Source organism: Poecile atricapillus, chromosome 25 (assembly GCF_030490865.1).
Source record: "Poecile atricapillus isolate bPoeAtr1 chromosome 25, bPoeAtr1.hap1, whole genome shotgun sequence".
Lineage (NCBI taxonomy): Eukaryota > Metazoa > Chordata > Aves > Passeriformes > Paridae > Poecile > Poecile atricapillus.
In genome coordinates, this window is record NC_081273.1 from 273,941 (window position 1) to 279,086 (window position 5,146).

Here is a 5,146-nt window from a genome sequence, read left to right on the forward strand (position 1 = left end):
CAAAGTTCTGCTTGCTTCTGGTTTTTCGCTCCATCGTTCCGAGTAATTGTAGCAGAAAAAGAAAACATTGTCCTGTCCCTGAAGAGTTTTCTTCATGGAACCCTTTACCTCAAATTTAACTCAGAGAAGCTGTCATGGGGTAGCTTCACCTTTAAGACCGAGTAAAAAAAGGGGAAGTTGAAGCTACTGGTGACTGATGGGAGTTTTTCTTCCTGACCAATTATCAGTAATTTCCAAGAATTGACAGCAAATCTGACCATTAAAAAGTGAATTCAACTTGTAAACACCCCCTTAAGAAGTACACTCAGAGCTCTCTCGTTCTCTTTTGTTTCTGGCTCTGGAGAGGTAACAAGCTCCATTTTGGCTTTCCCTCCCCCTCCTAGGCCCGGGACAAGGCCACAGGGAGGGGGGGGGAAGGAGAGAAAAGCAGAGTTTAGCAGTTTAGTTTAGTTTTCAAGGTCTGCTGCTAGACTGAAACTTGACACTATGAACTTTTATAGCTTTCTTCTTTTAATTCCTTTACTACCTAGATAAACTACAGATTACTCCTTTTTCTTAGAACAGACAGAGAAAGAGAGACAATTAACATGTAAGGCATCATAAAACTACCAAAAACAGTGAAGAAAAGAGTTAAGTTTAAATAAGAAAGAAAAAAGAAGATGCTTGTTGCTGAAAAGTCTTTCTGTTACAGCTATGGAGATGGACAGTAGTTTAAAGACTCCTTTAATTCATGGCTAGAGTATGGGAGGAATAGAGTATTCCAGGCGTAGACTTTAAAGAAAAGAAGGGTGGTTGTAATGCTGTGAGTTGCTGGAACTTGCGAGTGAAGATTTTAAAGCCTTAAAGGAGCCAAAGAGATGGCTGTTTTCCAGGAAGGCTCACAGAAACAACTGAAGATTTTTACCTTTGAATCACTTATCCTTAAAAATAACATCCCTAAATTCAATTTGACCCATTGCACACCTCAGAATAGTGTGAGATGGGAGGAGTGGACTCTAGAAACTCCATGGATTAGCAGGAAGAGACTTCTGTTTCTCTACAAAGACTGATGAAAAGACTCTAAAAATTGAGACTGTTTTTGACCACCAAGATTGTAAAACTATTTTTTTTGTCTCTATGTTGTTATGTGTACAAAGAAATAATCGAGTAGTAAGAAGTAAAAGGGTTTTCTGAAAGTTTATTTTGGTATTCTTATTCTAATAGTCTGTTAATAAACTGTCTTTATTCCTTTTAAGTTTTAAGGCTGTTTTGCTCTTATTTTAATCCATATCTCACAACAAAAAAATAAGTAATTTTTGTTAGTAGTTTAAAACCACAACAGAAGCCAAACTGCTACAGTTCCTCTGAGGGCTTTTATACCCGGTGGGATTTGCTGCCTCCCCTTTCCCAGGCATTGTGGGAAAAAGAGGCGGGCCCAATCAGGGGTATATTAAGCCGAGGCTGTGCTGGTGGGTATCAGTCTTTCTTGAAGAATTTGCTGTGATGGAGAGCTCTTTTTTCATTTCTATGAAGAGATTCTTTCAGCATGTTTCAGCCTTCTGTCAGTAGGTATTTTTTTGGCTTTTAAAGCAGCAGAGGTCTTTAGACTTCTTTAGAAGACCCCTTGAAGAAATTAGTATTCAACACAGGGAGCGTTTAAGTTCGTGATTGTGGGTTGTGGGTTCAGTGGTGATAAGATGTTTTTATTATGACTTTTCTTTTTGGGCTTTTTCAGGAGGGTTGCAGTTTCCTGAAGTTTTAGGTTATGTCCAGTATGGTACTTCAGTTTCTCTCAGGAGATCCATCACGTCACAAAAGGGAACTGCCCTCGCGGCAGCTTTCCTCAGCACCGTGTCAGTCTTTCGCATGGATTTTTATCAGAGAGTTAAGTCGAGTGCCACGGTTGCGGAGGGCATCAAAGCGGCGCAGCACTTTACAATTAACACCGGTTAGGGGTTTTGAGTTAGCTTTCGGGATGGGGAGGTTTGAGAAATGGTCCCTTAGGCCATATCAAGGGAAAGCCCCACTTTGGCTCACATTACCAAGGTAGGCAGGGCAGAGCAGTCCCGGGATGTGTCGTCACTTGTCTATTGTGCCTTCTGTGCCTGTCGTTTACATCGTACTTCTCTCGCCTTAGCACTTCTAGGGGCTTTTTGGAAGCCTCGTTGTCGCAGCTTTAATTTGGGAGCCCAGACACGCATGAGAATCATATCTCTCATTCAAAGTGTGAGTCGGGTTTCTTTTTGGGTCTTGTTCTGAGCCATATCGACAGCTATATGCAGCAATGTTTCATACAGTGGATAAGGACTTATACCGCTTCAAAGGCAGGCAGAAGATTACGACTGCAGGGTTCTCAGGCGTCCATCTCTGCAGCTTTTGGAACAAGTTGTTCCGTTAGCATCTTTTTTTTCTCCGGGGCTGTCCAAGCCCAGCAGGCTCGCCTAGGGTCCCACCTCGGTAATCTGTTTCAGCATTCTTTTGGTCCTCACAAGGACTTTGTCTCAGAGAGATTTTCTCCCTGTCGTGTCTTCTCGTCTAGTGTGTCAAAGGTGTCTGGGTGTCTTTGGTCCGGAGCCGCTCTGCTCTGCCGCCAAGCCTGGTTGTAGGTGTTGAAGGACATCCCCTGGGTGGCTGTAAATAGAAATTTTTTATGTAAGATATAGTTGGAGTCTAGGTGGTATTCCTGTGTTGCCACAAGATGTCTGGAGCTGTGAAGTTACCCTGCAGCTATTTGGCTTTTTTTTCCTAATTTTCTTTCAAATGCAGACAGATTAAACCCATGGCAGAGAGCCCTGTTCCTGATGACGGGGTTCACCTGACAAGGTCGGTCACGGTTTTTCTTTGCAGTGGAGCTGGAACCGGTCACTGTGTTACAGCTCTGCTCTTTGTCTTTGTCTTTAGGAAGTAAAGCCAGATAGCAGCAGTCAAGGCAAAGCAGGTGCAAGTTGAGCATTGACCGGTAGGCAGAAGCAGTTGTTCTTGCTGGGCTCTCAGTTTCTGGTATACCTTTAATCCCTTGTTCTTTTATTTTAGGCGGTCTACTTGCAAGATATCCCAGTCCAGGATGCCAGAGGACAGGTGGGTGTAAGCTCTAAGTGTGTTTTGCTGTTTAAGTCCCTGGTTTGCTGATAATCTGTAGTACTCTAAGACAGAATAAAAGAACCACATCACGAATCCCACCTTGCGGATCGTGACGCAAATTGGCATCACGGACAGGATTCTGAGAGACAGAAGGGGTTGCAGATTTGTTGTGCAGTCAGTATCAGGGGAAAGACATTTCGCTTCAGCTGCCCCTAGCCTGCCATGCAAGTGAGCAGTGTCTAGAAAGCAAGGGAGGCGACTCAAATTTCTCAAAAACTGCACACGCCTAGGTGAAAAGCACCCCAGACTCATTTGAGGGCTCTGGCTTCAGAATTTTACAAGGGATCTTTGAGGACAAGAGGTGGGACTGACTGTTTTTTCCTGTTTAAGTCCCTGGTTTGCTGACAATCTTTTCTAGTTCAAGATTGAATAAAAGAACCACATCACGAATCCCACCTTCTGGATTGTGACAGTAACTGAGTGCTTTTTTTCTTTCTGTCTTTGCAGGTGTTGCTGCTGCCCCAAGCATGCCAAGGAGCAGAGATGAGCAGGTGAGTTGGCATTTTGGTGGAGTGATTCATTGCTGAGCAGTATGCAGTACTATGACAAGCATGTAACTTTTGATTTTGCAGGTATTCTCTGGGCAGTCTCCAGAGTCCAATCCATGCTTGAGGTCAGTTGGGGCAGTGGTGCGATGGTGCCCCAGGCATTATTCTTTGGTAGAACAACAGTTACATTTTCTGTTTTGTCGTCTTAGGTTCCGTGAGGAAAGGCAGAGCCAAAGTTTGTAACCGGCCGCACCAAAGGCGGTGTGGGGGATGTCTCGATCCTATCAAGGATGGTTTTTGTCCGATCGTGTTACAAAAGGTAAGTGTCATGGGTGGAAGTTGGGAGCAGGGGAAAAGCTTTTATAATCACTGGAAGCAATTTGAAGTTAACTTAGAGGACAGGGCTGTAGTGGGATGGGCCCTTCTGAAGCCAAGGGAGATTGTTTCTTCTCAAGCTCCTCAGAGCCTTTGCAGGGCAGGGCAGTTCCAATCCATCTTCTCATTTTCACGTTTCACGTCGTCGGCCATCTCAGCCTCTCGATGTAATGGTGGACTTTTTCCTCCGAGGAACCAGCCTTCGCGTCTGCAGCTATCGCCATGGTCACGCGGCAGACATCGCCTGTGCTTGCCTTGTAACTGTATTGTGTTTGCCTTGTAACTGTATTGGCTTGGAGCTGCCCTGCCCTGGCACAGTTACAGTTAGGTAGAACAGGTATAAAATGGTATAGTTCCTTTTTTCTATGAGGTTTTGTGTAGAAAATGTGTGGGCCTAGAGGGGGGCTGAATCCTAGCTACCATACAATCCCTCAGTGACCACCTTGTGTTGTCTTGCGGGTCTCTGATGCCTATTTTCTGAGAATCTAGCAATCGATGTTGAGAAGCAGCAGTGAGAAGATATTTTGGGGCATTTTGTTCAGCACAGTGTTTCAAATAAGGGTTGTGGTCACTGTGTAAGAGTCTCTTGCTGTGTGTCAGAATGTGTCTGTGAGCGTTGGTGTGTCTGAGTCTGCTTGTGTGTGGGTTGAGTGGTTCTAATATTGTGTGTATGATTTTTGCTTTTCAGGACTTTAAAGTCACATTTAAATTTAGAATAAAAAATCCCCAGCTGGGGTTTATTCCCCCCCCCCCGCTGGGCTTTTATTCCTCGGTCCCTGCCAGCCTGCGAGGTGACTTTCATCACCAAAGTTTGGGCACATGCTGGTCCCAGACCGGGGTTTTTGTCAGGCAGGGTGATTTTGAGGCTCCCAGGAACCAAGTTCTCATGGGTTAGGAGGAGTGTGTGTGTGTGTGTGTGTGTTTTGAGTGGTTCTAACCTTGTGTGTATTGCTTTTGCTTTTCAGGACTTTAAAGTCACTTTTAAATTTAGAATAAAAAATCCCCAGCTGCGTTTTTTTTTTGTTCCCCCCCCCCCCCCCCCCCGCTGGGTTTTTTTTCCCCTTGGTCCCAGGCAGTCCCCAAGGCGACTTTCATCGACAAAGTTTGGGCACGGACCAGCCCTGGACTGGGGTTTTCGTCAGGCAGGAGGATTTTTGTCTGGC

At 44.8% G+C, this 5,146-nt stretch overlaps 1 long non-coding RNA gene across 2 annotated transcripts; it reads left to right on the forward strand.

Moving 5' to 3' along the window:
- The first annotated feature begins 2,991 nt into the window (after window positions 1-2,991).
- Window positions 2,992-4,655, forward strand: LOC131588326 (uncharacterized). 2 transcript variants are annotated; one of them, XR_009279554.1, is made up of 5 exons: window positions 2,992-3,057; window positions 3,568-3,611; window positions 3,693-3,733; window positions 3,818-3,927; window positions 4,064-4,655. It is a non-coding gene; the product is annotated as an uncharacterized LOC131588326 (long non-coding RNA). The 2 variants fall into 2 exon arrangements; XR_009279555.1 differs by having other exon boundaries at window positions 4,142-4,655.
- Window positions 4,656-5,146: the final 491 nt, after the last annotated feature.